Source organism: Hyperoodon ampullatus (genome assembly GCF_949752795.1).
Source record: "Hyperoodon ampullatus genome assembly, chromosome: 1".
In the NCBI taxonomy this organism is placed as follows: domain Eukaryota; kingdom Metazoa; phylum Chordata; class Mammalia; order Artiodactyla; family Ziphiidae; genus Hyperoodon; species Hyperoodon ampullatus.
This window is the reverse complement of record NC_136914.1, coordinates 156,519,047-156,536,366: the sequence shown is the minus strand read 5'-3', so window position 1 is coordinate 156,536,366 and position 17,320 is coordinate 156,519,047.

Here is a 17,320-nt window from a genome sequence, read left to right as displayed (position 1 = left end):
GGAGCAAAACAAAGGCATCAGCTCTTAGACCAAAAGAGTTATCGCTGTAACCAAAGGTATAGTTTTTTTTTTTTGTTTGTTTGTTTTGTGCTGTACGCGGGCCTCTCACTGTTGTGGCCTCTCCCGTTGCGAAGCACAGGCTCCGGACGCGCAGGCTCAGCAGCCATGGCTCATGGGCCCAGCCGCTCCGCGGCATGTGGGATCTTCCCAGACCGGGGCACGAACCCGTGTCCCCTGCATCAGCAGGCGGACCGTCAACCACTGCGCCACCAGGGAAGCCCTGTTTTTGTTTTTATTTTAGGAGAACTGATTGCTAAATGAAGCAGACCAAATTTTGTGCAAATAATTAGGAAGATGAACGAAGTATTACCCTTTGACTGGTTTTTTATTCATCCTGAGAAAGTTATATTCTCCTGCAGCTATTCATTCATTGGTCACAAGTCCTCAAACTGGGATTTTACTAATGAGCTTGTTTAAAGAGGTGCCAGAGAACATACTACTCCTTCCCTCATTCTTTCTCCACTAAAGCTCTCTACTTCAGAATTTTTTCAGGAATTTTTTTCCCTCCAAGGTCAAAAGAATTTGTTAATGTTTTAAATAAAAATCTGATATATACGGCCACTGTGTAAATAGAATCACCTAATGTTGAGAGTGATTTTTTTTTTTTTTTTTTTTTGCGGTACGTGGGCCTCGCACTGTTGTGGCCTCTCTCGTGGCGGAGCACAGGCTCCGGACGTGCAGGCTCAGCGGCCATGGCTCATGGGCCCAGCCGCTCCGCGGCATGTGGTCTTCCCCAGATCGGGGCACGAACCCGTATCCTCTGCATCGGCAGGCAGACTGTCAACCACTGCACCACCAGGGAAGCCCGGGAGTGATTTTTAGCATTAGGCTTATCAGTGAGGGGGAGATCCATGGGTTGTGAGTGAACTTCAGGTAAACTTTGTTTCTGCTCTGTCAAGGGGAAGGTCAGGGTCAGGTCTGGGAATATGCGCTGCTGCTACCACCCAATGTACTATATCACTTTCACTTTATTTTTTTTAACTGATAATTTTATAACTTAAAAAAATGAACTAAGTAAATATAGTATTTGACACACCCACAGATTTTACATGTGTGTAAATATTTCATTTTAAGATCTCTGTGACAGATATACAGGAGACATGGGGCTATTTATGCTAATGAGGAGTCCTTCTGCTGTCCACCTGGTAACTTTGCACCTGTGCCCCCAGAGCAGTCAACAGTGTAGCACAGGCTGAACACACATAGCTGCATGAACTGATGCTCATGCCCTTGTGGGGAACAAGCCTGTGTTTCTCTCCCAGGTCACGCCCTGTGTGAGGTCTGTTTTAGAGCTGCAAATTGGAACTCAGAAATACAGTTGGTCACATTTCACTGAAAACCATTTCTTCCTAGTGACATTGTGCTTTATGGAAAAACCAAGATGGAATCCAAAAGTTTAATGCATCCTTGCCTTTTAGCAAGAGACTCCGTTTCTTATGTACTGGTCCTAAGGACACATACCACAATTGAGTAATTTTACTTTGACCCTAAAATTATACCACGGTGCTGCACTATAATCTATGGTTGGAATTGGTGTGTTAGTCGGTTACAGCTACTCAATAAAGGGGAATAATAGTTTCTAAAGTTCCTTCAGGTGATGCAAAAAAAAAGAAAAGATGGATTTTTAAAAATCTGACCAGATGTAGTGCATTATTTAATGCTGTTGAATCTTTTGGATAATTCTTGGCTTAATTTCTTTAGACTTCTAGTAACCGTAGGAAAAAATTTAAGGTCACAAAGTCATCAACACTAGTCAGAGAGTGGAGAGGCCAGGGGGGCTGGTAGGAGGCAGTTACATTTATACTGAAGGTGAAAATTTCTCCCCACTTAGAATGAAAAACATCCCTAAATTTGTCATTGTAAACAAGTCGGCCTTGATTCGGTACACAAAATTGACCTTTAAATTGTTGGAGAGAAGCACAATACAGATCTGTTCAGAAGGGTCATCATCCTTTGGTGCTAAAATTCTGTATATGTTTTCAGTATGGCTCTTTCTCTATGTAAAAAAGAAACACTAAAGGTTGAATTCAAAGGCAGAAAGACAGACTAATCTGGTTATTTACAACAAGAATTGAAACCCTAAACATCCTTGGCAGGCTTTGGAATGCAAGAAGTTTTTCTGGTATTTATTATTAAGTAAGTCAGTAAGAAACATGTGTAGCTTACCTGCTGTGTTTAGCTATAATTCTGCATAATTTTCACTTATTTTCATTTGTTAAATATTGACATCTGCGATAAGACAATGTGTTCTACTTGAAAACACTGATTTTAAATTTCTTTTGTCTAATTGTGAGGAAAAGTATCTGATACGGAAGCCTGGGTTTTGCTCTCCTAACATTGGTGTATTCCTTGAGCCTCGAATTCAAATAAAACAACCTGCTATACCTTAGAGCCTTATTCAGCTGCATCTTAGATAACCCAGTCTTCTTCAAATTAAGTAAGGAAAGGTGTTTAACCTTTAAAAATCATGGAGATCCTTGATTGTTGGAGATCCTTGAAAACAGTATAAACCTTACATTTTAGTCAAATAATCCTGTTTTTTTTTTTTTTTTTCACATAATACCATCACCTTTTAAAGAACTTTAAAAACATCTATGACCCCATTTGTGGACACTACTGCTCCCGTGTTCTTTACATGTATATGTCATAGCTCTCTAATAAATGCTGTGGAAGCATGTGCTATGAAAATAAGGGGGGTGGGGAATATCAAAGTTTCAAGATGGGAAAATAAAAAACCCACTGACATTTAGAAAAGCAAACTTCAGTTTCAACCCAACATGCCACTTTGGGATATAAAACATAAACAATTACTAGACTTACTGTGGTGATCATTTCACAATATATACAAGTAAATCATTATGTTGTATACCTAAAATTAATATAATGTTATATGTCAATTATACCTTGATTAAAAAATCATAATTATGAGCTTGCCTTTTGAAACAATAAATTTTTGGAACTCCTTTTCCTTGCTAATCAATCTATAAGATCTTATTCGTTATCCTTGTTTTTGTAAGCCAGTGCTCCTGTTTGAAGCTTTTTCTGTGATTAAGTCCTCGGTGCAGTATTTCTATAATAATTTCTGTAAATGATGCCACATTTTTTTCTAAATTCTTTCAAATGAAAATAAATTCCTTTCAGATTCTATTTTTTTTGATCTCCTCCACTAGCTCTGAAAATAAAGCCTTCTTACCTACTCGGTTCCACCCAAAGTAATTTAGAATTTGTTATTTAATTTACTGGCATCTTGGGAAACAAGTTTTGCTGTGGAAGGAAAGTGGTAGTGAACTAGCCCGAGTTTCTAGTCTTGGTTGATGGATGACATCGCGAAGGTTCTTTGCTGTATAGCAGTGCCCCCTTGTGGAAATACCTTATATGACTTGGAACACAAACGCCACTTTTTAAAGTGTATTTTCGAGTTTTGAAAGGCATTTTAAAAATTATTTTTGTCAATAATCTGAAAGCATCATGCAAAAGGATAATTATTTTAAAGGCATTTTAAACCTTTCCCAAAGGGAAAATGTGCTTAGGTCACAGGGGGTTGCGATTCTAATCTTTTATAAGTTTGATCAAAGAAAACTTGCGGACCGTTTTTACCTCTCACCATCACAATCATTAATGTCTCCCTTTATAACTGCCTATACTTTGTTTACTTTGAAACACCAGGTTGGCTGTCTTTCTTATGTGTGTGTGTTTTTTTTTTTTACGTGCTAGAACTCATGCAGTTTCTTTTTCAGTCGAGAGTTCACATCTTGTTCCTTGAATATTTTGAACATTTCTTTTAAAATTCTTTTATAAAATTTTTTGTTTTGCACTGTAAAACTGATTAAAAGTTTAAGCTGGTCTTAACACACTCACTTCTGTAGTGTAAGGAAGTATGAGAAGGAATTTCTTAATAACTGAGTTTACATGGTTAAATCAAGCATATTATAGTTAATATGCCCTGTGTTAAAGGCTTTTCTATTTGTATGTATAGAGTCCTTTTTATTAATGTCATTGTGTTGCAATAATTTAACTCCTTTGACTTACTTGCTAAAAATATTTCTTCTATTAAGAAGTGCTCTTGACTTCAATACCTAAACACTGAAAATCATGTCAAAAGGTACCCAAAGATAAGTTTTTATATAGATACACATCTTATAAGTTGTGATTTATTTTATGATTCATTTATCTAAATATGTTGTGTTCTGAATGAATCATGAATGAGAATAGTTCTTTATTGTGGAATTATTTAAAAGAAAAAGAAGAAACTATAAACATATAAGTTAATCTAGTTGCCAAGTTGGAATTCATTATTTAATTTACCTCCTATGCAATGATTAATGCTGCAAAATGTATGGTTATGTTAGAGTATATTCACAAAAGAAATATTATTACAAGGTTTGAGAGGTAGCCAATTGCATCTTTTGGAAATTTACTGTACTGTTTCAATGTGTTAAGTGCCTTGTTGTAAAGTAAAATTTTAAGTCTAGAATTCATTATTTTCCTGACATATATTTTTCATTATCATATATACTGTATATTATTGTAATAGTTTTATTAAATGCTTAAGTTTTAATTAAATATGTAAATTTCAGGAGCTCTTTTCCCCTACCCACCAGTACCTTAATCATTGGTCTATCATATGGGATTTGAATTCAGGTTCTTTTTTTAAAAAGGGGAAATTATCTTAGTTTAGAAATATGTTTTCCATGCTTGTGCATTTGTGTTTATAAAAACATTTCAGGAGGAATTTAAGAGTGTAACTATAGTTTGTACTTCAAAATGCCATTTTACATTTACATTTTAAGTGCCTAATTGTTAGTTAAAACTAATTTATGTTTCTATTCTAAAGAGAATATGTCTACTTGGTTTCTAATCTCTTTGGCTTTGCTTAAAAAAATAAAAGAGCAAGGGCCTATACTTTGTATTTACCCAATAAACCACCATGACATCGACAGTCTTTTCAAAATCAGTATTGCTGTTTTTTTAATTAATAAAATTGTTTTCTTTAAAGATTTGTAAAAAACATTTAGTTTTAAGTAGTTATTAAAACCACAAGAGGGTTATTTTCTTCAAGCACTGTTTTTTGGGGGTTTTTTTTTGTGGGGGTTTTTTGCCATACGTGGGCCTCTCACTGTTGTGGCCTCTCCCGTTGCGGAGCACAGGCTCCAGACGTGCAGACTCAGCGGCCATGGCTCACGGGCCCAGCCGCTCCGTGACATGTGGGATCCTCCCGGACCGGGGCACGAACCCGTGTCCCCTGCATCGGCAGGCGGACTCCCAACCACTGCGCCACCAGGGAAGCCCCAAGCACAGTTTTTTAAATAAGCTGATAACCTTCAATTAATGGCACACTAAATAAACTGGAGTGTGTTATTTTACCCACCCTTGGATTTAAGGTGAGAAATAATTCACAGCAATATAAGGTCATTCATGGAGAAAGATAAAGTCAGTTACCAGTTCCATGATTCTCATTCTCTTTGTTCACAGAGGGGCAAATATCATTAATTCTTCAAGGAAAGCATTCTCTGTGTCACTCAGTTGTGAAAGAAATGTCATCTTCTTCCTTCACAAAGGGGCACCAGGGTATGGCCTCAACCAGACTTTAGTAGTCATTGCAGCAGTAGATCACTGTAAGTTGTTTTTGGACCCCCTGAGTAAAAATGAAAGCATGACCCTCAAAGACAAATTTACTAAAAGAAACTCAGTGGGATGAGGGGACAAGGATAAGATAATATGGTTCAAAGATCAAGTTGTTGGATAATCCAGGTTTATTTGGATTATCTGGAAACGATAGAGGATAAATCACAATAGTCTTTCTGCCACCTCCACCCAGGTCTTGGATGAAAAGGTTGTCCCATCCTCCTGTTTGAAACAATGGCTTGCTGATTTTTCTGGCCAGAGCCTCAAAGACTGCCCTTATTATCTCCAATGTATTATACAAGGAACTAATGTGATGCCTCACAAACCTTGACACCTAACATTTCATTTCTTCTAATAAAATTTGTAAGAATATCAGGAGCATAAACTAGATTACTCATCGACACGTTAGAACAATAGTGGATTATGTACTACTGTGTGTCTATACAATGCATATTCAATTCATACGTGGCAGGTTGTAATGAGACATCACATTTTACTGTTTTTATGCTTGACATACATTCTTGAATCTTCACAAAACCCCACGAGGTAGGCAAGGAAAGAGTTGGTGACCCCATTTTGTGAGATGAAGGAACTCGGAAGTATTAGGGCTGGAACCTGAATTTTGTTTTCTCTGTTTTGCTACCTTCCTGTGATAATTACTGTGGTCACCATCACTGTTCAGAGGTTTTGTTGTTGTCACTGTTGTTGCTTGTTTTGGGGGGGAGTTTATTCCCTTATCAGACAGTTAGTTTGTTGAGAGGGCAGCTGGTCGTTGGAACAGGTTCTTTGTCAAATGCTACCGATTTTTCCTGTAGTTGGAATTTACTACATTTCAGAGGGGAGAAAAGTCAATTCTTCTAGTGCAAAATGGCCTTGAAAGCAAAAGAATCCCCAAGTGTTTGAGCTTTCAACTTTGTTAGAATAAAGCTAACTCGTTGCAAGTATCACTTATAGGATAGTAGGTAATCATGTACCTTAGCCTTACACAAGTTGGGGTGGGGGGAGAACCAAAGTGCATAAGGTTTTATCTCTAAATGTGACTCTCAGGGATTATTCCCAAGGGAATGTCAAAAGGCAGGAGAGATACAATGATCTGTTTTCAAAGGATAGCAAAGTTCTGAGGAAATGGAACGGAGTCTTGGGACACACTGTAGTCTGGATTGATGCTGGGCTCCCCAAGGGACCAAAGTGAAGCTATAGGATTGTTTGGTCCTGGTGTGAACTGGTGAGTTCTCTGTGCTAAAAATCTGTCCAACCTGTGCCCTTGCTTCTGATCAAGTTTCTGGGCATGCTTTACTTCAGTTCTTGTATCCAAGAAGTTATCTCTTTTTCTTCCTAAGTTCCTTAAATCATGTGTTTATTTGGATAAAGAAAAAAGAAGCCACTACTCTTGAGAAGCTGCCATGGATCAGGCACTGTTCCTTGGTTTCCTCTTGTTTAAAGCCAGGTGAATCTCATTATGCTCTTTTTTGCACTTGAGGGAACTCCAGACTCAGAGAGCTAAATATAGTACAAGGAGTCCCACTGGCTGATTGGCACACAATTGCCCAAAGCCCATAATTTTCCCACCATATTAATGGGATGGAAGAATCACCTGCCATGGGAGGAATGCAGGAGAGGAAGAATTGCCTCTTCCAGAAATCTTTTGACAACCAAGTTTTGTGCTGTTGAGAGCAAAGTTATGGAGGGCTTGAGCTTGAGCCCTGTAAGATTCTTTGACCCACATTCAGAAGATTTCCTGTCTCCACCTTAACTCTAGTCCTTTCATCTATAAATATGCTCTTTCCTCTTTATATCCTCATGCCCTATTACTGACGTGTGATGAAGGGGGAAAAACCCAGTTGCCCCGTCATTCCTCTCCTGTCATCACACACCTGCCTCTGGCCAATGGCAGGGGCTCTGGGTCTGTGAGGAGACTGAGCCCCCAGAGCACACATCCCAGGTCCCCAAGCACACAGGGTTTTGCAGGGAGGAAGTGATACTTTTGAACATATTTTGTATTACATCTGGTCAGTTTCCCAGTCCATGGGTTGAAGGGAATGTTTACATTTGACACCAGGGGAAAGACATTTCCCTGCTGTCTGCGTGGGTTTGAGCCGTTTTAACAAAATACCATAAACTGGGTGGCTTAAACGAAAACGTTTAATTTCTCACAGTTCTGTAGGTCGGGAAGTCCGAGGCCAGGGTGCCAGCATGGTCGGGTTCTGGTGAGGGCCCTCTTCCTGGTTTCCTCCCCTGTGGGACTCATGGAGGAGTGAGAGCTCTAGTGTCTTTCTCTTCTTCCAAGGACACTAATCTCATCACCCTCCTGACCTCCTCTAAACCCAATTACCTCCCAAAGACAACTTCGCATACAATCCCCTATGGGTTAGGGTTTCAACGTAATGGATTTTCACAGGGACACAAACATCATGTAGTCCACAACACCTGGGTTTCTTGATTTTATACAAATACATCTTTTAAAAGCAAAGTGCACTTTTTTGTGCAAGATCTTAAGCTCTTTGGGTCCCGTGGCTTTTGGCAATCTGTGAGCCTGTCTCTGCAAGGCACTTTCCCATTGCTTCGGTGAACAGTGCCCTCTGTCCTGGTCAGGCTGCTCTCATCCCGGTCCTCTGTGCTGCAGCTCCCAGTCCAACCATGTGAGGTGCTTCCCCCAACCAGACTGTCACCTGTGTACCCAGGAAGGCAGTGTGACATGGTGTCCCTGTGCTCTCTGGGTCTGAATCTCGGTTCTTCCAGTGCTGGCTGGATGTGGAAGACGTCAAACAAGTTGCCTAACCTCTGTGCCTTGGTTTCTTTATCAGTGGGATGGAAATAATAATAGTCCATGTCTCACAGAATTGTTGGGAAGACTAAAGATGTTGTTATAAGATACACATTCGGTTAAGTGTTAGCCAAATTCAGTTAAATATTTTAGGTACCATAGTTCTAGCTCTGAAATTATTCACGTATCAATATATCCAGATCTTGCTTGTCCTGAAAGTTCAGCTGAAGTCTCATCTCCTGAAAACTTTACCTTGCTTCTCTGAATCTGAGTTCCTCCCTAAAAGATACATACAAACTAATTGTCAAAATGTGAGATACACTCACTGATATAAGATTTTAAAAAATATGTCCTGTTAACATACCAAATTTCCTTAAGAGAAGGAATTGTCTTAGTATTCATTCCAGTGTCTAATAAAGTTCTTATCACATACAGCAAATATTTGTTGAATGAGTTTTTTAAAATATCATCATTTGTGTTTGGAATATTAACAGAATTTATGAGGCTTTGATGAAAAGGAAATTGTCCGTCATGCCTCTAAATAATTTGCTTTAAAATAATTGAAGCACTTATCAAATCATCAGATGTTTATAACTTAAATGTTTCAGTAGCCATCATATTATATGTATTTTGTGAGATTTTAGCCAAAAATATGGATTGAAAAATAAAGGATGAAGTGGAAAATCCAAAGACTTTGGACTCAGCCCCTAGGTTTAATTCCTAAGCAAGTTACTTTACCTTTCTGAATCATCATGTCCATCCCTTCTGTAAAATGAGAGTGAAGAAACCTACCTCCCAATGTCATGGTGAGGATTGGAGATAATGTTTAGTAAAGCACTTGATACTACCTGACTCATTAATATATATTCAAGTCTAATCAGAAAATAAATTCATGGGATTTTAAAACTTTTAAATTTTATTGGAAGGAATTTTAGAATTTTTAAATTGCAAGGATTTAGAATTTTCTACTTAATACAAGACATATGTTTGTCACTATACAAGCTTTTGGATTTCAGTTGGGAACAATGTCAGGTGTTCAAGCTTATGTTTCCAAAGCCTCCACTCTGCCTCTTCCCCACATTTTGTACACTAATCAGATGCATGAATTGTTTTGCTGTATCTCTCCAGAAACATCCAGAAAAATGAGTGATGAACTGCTAGTATGGAAACAGTTTTTTCTAATGCAAAAGGACAGTGCATTCAAAGAGGTAAACTGTGGCTTGCCCTTGACCATTGAATTAAGGGTGATTATCCCGGTCATAAGTAGCTACAGCTGGTCCATCACAGTGGGGTTATATGTCTGGTACAATGTTGAACTACCAACAAAGTTACTAGATTTCACCAGAAACTCACCTAGTGACCTGACTTTTGAATGACCTGCCTATATATTGGGGGAACACCAGAGTTTGGGCAAGTGCCAAAAGGTCTTAAGATTAAAGAGAGTTAAGCTCAAAAGCAGAAAAAGTTGTTAAAGGCTCTTTTGCTATACGACAGCCTTTCCAAGAGGAGTGTTGAGAAATCTGCTTCTGGAGCTATTTAAAATGAATTGTCCAAACAGAAAAATTCACAAAAATATGAGAATTAGGCAATATACTCTTTTAAAATTTTTTTATTTAATTAATTTATTTTTGGCTGCATTGGGTCTTTGTTGCTGTGCGGGCTTTCTCTAGTTGCGGCGAACGGGGGCTACTCTTTGTTGCAGTACGCGGGCTTCTCATCACGGTGGCTTCTCTTGTTGTGGAGCACGGCCTCTAGTCGCTTGGGCTTCAGTAGCTGTGGCACGCAGGCTCTAGAGCGGAGGCTCAGTAGTTGTGGTGTACAGGCTCCAGAGTGCAGGCTCAGTAGTTGTGGTGCACAGGCTTAGTTGCTCCGCGGCATGTGGGATCTTCCCAGACCAGGGCTCGAACCTGTGTCCCCTGCATTGGCAGGCAGATTCTTTTTTTTTTTTTTTTTTGCGTTGCGCGGGCCTCTCACTGTTGTGGCCTCTCCCGCTGCGGAGCACAGGCTCCGGACATGCAGGCCCAGCGGCCATGGCCCACGGGCCCAGCCGCTCCGCGGCATGTGGGATCCTCCCGGACCGGGGCACGAACCCGTGTCCCCAGCATCGGCAGGCGGACTGTCAACCACTGCGCCACCAGGGAAGCCCGGCAGGCAGATTCTTAACCACTGCACCGCCAGGGAAGCCCAACCAATACACTCTTAACTAACGGGTCAAGGAAGAAGTCACAAGGGAGATTTGAAAATACTTTGAGACAAATGACAATGAAAAAAAAAAAAACACCACCAAAATGTATGGGATGCAGTGAAAGTGGTGCTAAGAGGGAAATTTATAATTACAAATACATACATTACAAAGAAAGATTTCAAATCAATAACCTACCTGTAGTTCTTAAGGAACTGGAGAAAGAGAAGCAAACCTACACCCAAAGTTAGCAGATGGAAAGAAATAAAAGTTAAAGTAGATATAGGGAATAGAAAAACAACAGAGAAATCAACGAAGCCAAAAGTTGCTTCTTTGAAAAGACCAACAGAATTGACAAATATTTAGCTAGACTGACTAAGGAAAAAGAGAAAGAAGGCTCAAATGACTGAAGTCAAAATGGAAGTGGGGACATTACTACTTGATTTTATAGAAATAAAACATTTGTAAAAGACTATGAATAATTGTAAGCAGACAGATTGGATAACTTAGATGAAATGGACAAATTTCTAGAAGCATGAAGCCAGCCAATACTGAATCATGAAGAAACAAAATCTAAATAAACCTTTAATAATGAGAATTGAATTAGCAATCAAAAATCTCCCAACAAAGAATAGCCCTGGACCAGATGGCTACACTGGTGAATTCTACCAAATATTTAAAGAATCAACACCAGTCTTTCTCAGTCTCTTCCAGAAAATTGAAGAGAATACTTCCTAACTCATTCTGTGAGGCCAGAATTACCCTGACACCAAAGCCAAACAAAGGCACTGTGAGAAAAGAAAACTTCACACCAATATACCTTATGAATATTGACATAAAAATAAACAAAATATTAGCAAAACGAAATTCAGCAGAATATTAAAAGATTATACACCATGACCAAGTGGGCTTAATTCCTAGAATGCAAGGATGATTCAATACACGAAAATCAATCAATATAATACACTACTTTAACAGAATGAAGGGGGAAAATAACATGATCATTTCAATTGATAACAGAAAAAGCATTTGGCAAAATTTAACACCCTTTCATGATAAAAAAAAAAGAAAACCTCAATAAACTAGGAATAAAAGGAAACGACTTCAACATAATAAATGGTATATATGAAAAACCCACTGCTAACATCACACAGTGCTTTTCCTCTAAGATCAGGTAAAAGACAAGGATGTGTGCTTTCATCACTTCAGCATAGTATTGGAAGTTCTAGCCAGAATAATAAGGCAAGAAAAAGAAAGAAAGAGCATCCAAATTGAAAGGGAAGAAGTAAAATTAACTCTGTTCAAAGATGATACAATCTTATATGTAGAAAACCCCCACACATAAACTATATTTAGCTCAAATAAATGACTTCAGCGAAGTTGCAGGATATAAAGTCAAAAGACAAAAATCAGTCACACTTCTGTATACTAACAATGAACAATCTAAAAAGGAAATTTAGAAAACAATAGCATTTGATTTACAATAGCATCATTTGATTTACAATAGCATCAAAAAGAAAAAATAGGAATAAATTTATCCAAGGAGGTGAAAGATTTGTATACTAAAAAGTATAAAACATTACTGAAAGAAATTAAAGAATACCTAAATAAATGGGAAGACATTCCATGCTCATGGATTGGAAGACTTAATATTAAGATGATAATACTACACAAAGCAGTCTACAGATTCAATGTAATCTATATTAAAATTTCAATGGTGTTTTTTACAGAAAAAGAATAGCCCACCCATAGGTTTATATGAAGTCCCGAAGGACCAAAACAATAGCAAAACTGTAGCCAAATGGTTCGTCCATATAGCCAAATTTGCCAGAATGGCCAAAACAATCTTGAAAGGAGAAATAGTTGGAAACCTCAAACTTTCTAATTTTGAAACTTACTATAAAGTACAATAGTCAAAACACTGGTACTGGCAAAAGGATGAACATACAGACCAATGGAACAGAATGGAGACCCCCAAAAATAAACCCATGCATTTCTGGTCAATTTTTGGCAGAGGTTCCAAGAGCATTCAGTGGGGGAAAAGACAAGTGTTAATAGTCCTAGAAAAACTGGATATCCACATGCAGAAGAATGAAGCTGGACCTTTAGCATATACCACACACAAAAATTAACTTGAAAAGTGAATCAAGACCTAAATTTAAGAGCTAAAACTATAAAACTCTTAGAACAAAACAGTTCTAAGTGAAAATCTTCAGGACCTTGGATTAGACTGTTTTCTTAAGTATGACACCAAAAGCACAGGCAATGAAAGAAAAAAATTACATAAATTGGACTTAATCAAAATTAAAAACCTTTGTGAATCGAAGAACAATGTCAAGAGAGTGAAAAGACAATCACAAAATGGGAGAAAGTATTTGCAAATCATATATCTGATAAGGGATAAGCATCCAGAATGTATAAAGAACTCCTACAACTCAAAAATGACAAAACACCCCAATTCAAAAATAGGCAAAGGATTTGAATAGACATTTCTTTAAAGAATATATACAAATGGCACATAAATATATACAATGAAAGCACATGAAAGGAATCTCAGCGTCATTAGTCATTAGAAAAATGTAAATCAAAGCCACAATGGGATACCACTTCATACTCATTAGGATGGCTATTATGAAAAAATAAAAAGAACAGCAAAATAACAAGTGTTGGTAAGGATATAGAGAAATTGGAGCCCTCATCATTGCTGGTAGAAAAGTTAAAACTGGTACAGCTACTGTAGAAAAAGCTTGGTGATTCCTCAAAAAGTTGAATATGGGGTTACTATATGATTCAGCAATTCCATCCCTAGATATATACCTGAAAGAACTGAAAGCAGGGGCTCAATCAGATATTCATATACCAATGTTCATCACAGCATTATTCACACGAGCCAAAAGTGGAAACAACCCAAATGTCCATCGATGGATGAATGGATAAACAAAAGGTAGTATGTGCATACAGATGGCCCCTAACTTATGATGGTTCAATTTAAGATTTTTTGACTTTACAATGGTGCGAAAGTGATATGCCTTCAGCAGAAACCATACACTGAATTTTGGATTTTGATCTTTTCCTGGGCTAGCGACATGTTGTAGTACTCTCTGGGGACACTGGGCAGCAGCAAGCAGCTGCAGCTCTCAGGCAGCCACGCAATCGCAGGGGTAAGCAACCGATAAATGTACAACCATTCAGTATCAGACACCCTTTCTGCTTTTCACTTTCAGTACAGTAGTCCAAAAATTACATGATTTTGCCCAATTGTAGGCTAATGTAAGTGTTCTGAGCATGTTCAATGTAGGTTAGGCTAAGCTATGATGTTTGGTAGGTTAGGTGTATTAAATGCACTTTCGACTTAGTGTTTTCAACTTAGGATGGGTTTATGGTTTATCAAGATGTAACCCCATCATAAGGAGAGGAAGATCTGTACAATGGAATATTATTCAGCCATAAAAAGGAATGTAATTCTGAGATGTGCTACAACATGGATGAATCTTTAAAACATTATGCTAAGCAAAATAAGCCAGACACAAAAGAACAAATATTGTATGATTCCACATATATGAGGTATCTAGAATAGGCACTTCAGAGAGACAGAAAGTAGAATAGAAGTTACCAGGGGCTGGGGGAGATAGGGAGTTATTGTTTAATGGGTACAGAGTTTCTGTTTGGGATTATGAAAAAGTTCTGGAAATAGATAGTGATGGTAGTTATACATCACTGTGAATGTCCTTAATGCCACCGAATTGTAAACTAAAAATGGTTAAAATGGTAAATTTTGTTATGTAAATTTTACCACAATAAATAAAAACAAGCCCCTCCATATTTATTCCAGCATAATTTTAATAGAAATTAGAAATAACCTAGATATTTGTTAACAGAGGATTGGGCTAACATTGTGACATACCTGTATGGGTTTCTTGATAGTCTTGCTTTCACCTCTGCCCCTTTACAGAGCAGCCAAAATGATTCTATTAAAACATCAGCGTTAAATGAGAAGAGCAGGTTAGTGAACTAAATGCATAGTATGATGCCATTTATGGGGCGGCGGGGGAAATCTATATAAGCATAAAAGAAATCTGAGAGGAGATATATCATACTTTTTTTGTTGTTTTTTTTTGCCGTATGTGGGCCTCTCACTGTTGTGGCCTCTCCCGTTGTGGAGCACAGGCTCCGGATGCACAGGCTCAGCGGCCATGGCTCGCGGGCCCAGACGCTCTGCGGCATGTGGGATCCTCCTGGACCAGGGCACGAACCCGCGTCCCCTGCATCGGCAGGCAGACTCGCAACCACTGCGCCACCTGGGAAGCCCCATATCATACTTTTAACAGAGGTTATCTCCAGGTGGTAGAAAGGCAAAGTGCATGCATGTGTGTGTGTGTGTGTGTGTGTGTGTGTGTGTGTACTTTGTTCTATGTAGCAACAGCTTTAGTACCAGTTCTGCTTCTTGGTATTTATCTTACTGAAATAATCCAAAATGTATATATCACATTATTGTTCATAATAGCATAAAAACTGAAAATAGCCTGTGTTGACAATAGGATATCTGTCAGATAAATTTTGAAATATTCCTAAACACTGAACTAGACTTTTAAAAGTCCAGAAGTCAACAAATAATGGCCTGCAGAATAAGTCCAGCTGTTGTCTTTTTTTTTTATAAATAAAGTTTTACTGAAATATGGCCATGACCATTTATTTACATATTGTCTATGACTACTTTCCTGCTTCCATGGCTCAACGGTACTGTTGTGACAGACCAAATTGCTGGCAAACCTAAAATATTTACTATTTGGCCCTTTTTGGAAAAAGTTGCTGAATCCTTGGACTAGAATATAGTAATTAAAAATGATCTGTGGGAGAAAAACATGGAAAATGTTATTGATACATATACATAATATACATATCCATGGTTATAAATTAAACTATTTATAAAGATTAAAGATACCATAGATATATGTGTAAAAAGGCTGGAAGGACACATACAGAAATGTTATAAATTACTTCTGGGTGGAAAAAAATAAAAAGGTGATTATTATTTCCTCTTTTACAGTTTCTTGCATTTTCAAATTTTCTACAAAAACTATGTATTGCTATTTTTTGAATCAGAATAAAAAATCAACTTTCAAATATCTGGTTTGCTTTCCTAAAGGAAAGAGTAGGTCATCTTTCACAGTCTTTCCTAAAACGTGATTCTTTGTGAGACTTGGAAATGAGACTTCATTATTAGGCAAAGGGCCAAGCATGCTTACCGCCACCAGGAAGTAAAAACCCTATGCTTTGCTGAGGCAAACAGGTTATACTTTACCTTGTAAATGCACTTTATTTTTTCAGATTGTATTGACTAAGTATGTTATTAATCCAAGGGTCCAAGTTCAAGGTCCTGACAATCTACTTAAGAAGGTGAATCTTAGGGACTGGAGGTATTTTAGAATCCTTGTGTTAAGCTCCCTCATTTTACTATGAAGAAAAAGTCAAGTTGGAAAGGTTAACAACCTGTCCCTGTTAGATCTGGGCAGACTCCTGTTTGGTTTCCACGCTGAGTTCTGCAAAATAAATGGAAGTAAATGAGGGAGAAGAAAGGAACATGGATTCCAGCAATGCTTCGGCTTACATAAAAATCAAAGTCAGGAGTCCGTAACCATTATGGCCAGGCTAATTAAAGTAACTGTATGTTTATTTTTTTAGAGGAATGTTACTCTAACCATTTCCCCTTCTATCCCTCTTTATTCACATACTAAACTACTAGTCACTGTTGTTATAATAACAGTATATCACATAACTGTTACTGTGGGCATACATTTCACAATAGGTAGCTAAGTCTTCTTACTTCACCATGTCTTTTCCTTCTAAGATATTGGATTTTATTTTTTTAATTTGTTCTACTGAGATAAAATTTACCTTGAGTGAAATGCACAGTTCAGTTTTGACAAATGCCTATGCTCAAGTAACTAACACCCCAATCAAGACATAAAACATTCCCACCACCTGGGAAAAATGTCTCATGTCCCTTCCCAGTCAATCCTGCCCTCTGTCCTGATATATATCACTATGAGTTAGTTGTGCCTTTCTAGAACTTCTTATAAATGCAATTCTTCAGTATGTAGTCTTTTGGGTCTGGCTTTTTTACTCAGCATAATGTTTTTTTTTGAGAATCATCATGCTGTGGGGTGTATGATAACATTCCTTTTCATTGCTGACCAGTCGTCTAGTTTACAAATATATCACAGTTTCCTCCCTCCTCCTCTTTTGTTGAAGGACACCTGGATAGTTTCCAGTTTGGTCATTAAACAAAAAATTTCTTCTCATCCTAGAACCTCTTTGTCCAAATAAAAAGTTTTGAAAATTGGATTTTGTTACTTTGGAGATTCTGCCTTCCACCGATACATTTCAGGGTCCTTCCTCCCTTCATCTCCTCTCCAGGAAAATCATAATACATTCAACGAGAGAAGAATGATATGGGTAATATTGAAGACAGGCAAGTTTATTTGTTCATCATACAAGTCCTAAAGGCTGAATATAGAAAACAAATTAATATCCTGGCCAGTCTCACAATCTAATTTTGGAAAGGGCAGGTAAAGCTGCAAGGGGTGAAAAAGTGAGACAATACTGCCAACCTATAGAGTTAAAAGCATTGTCAGGGCCCAAAAGTAATTATTACAATTACAGCTTGTACTTAGCGAGCCTGAGCTAAA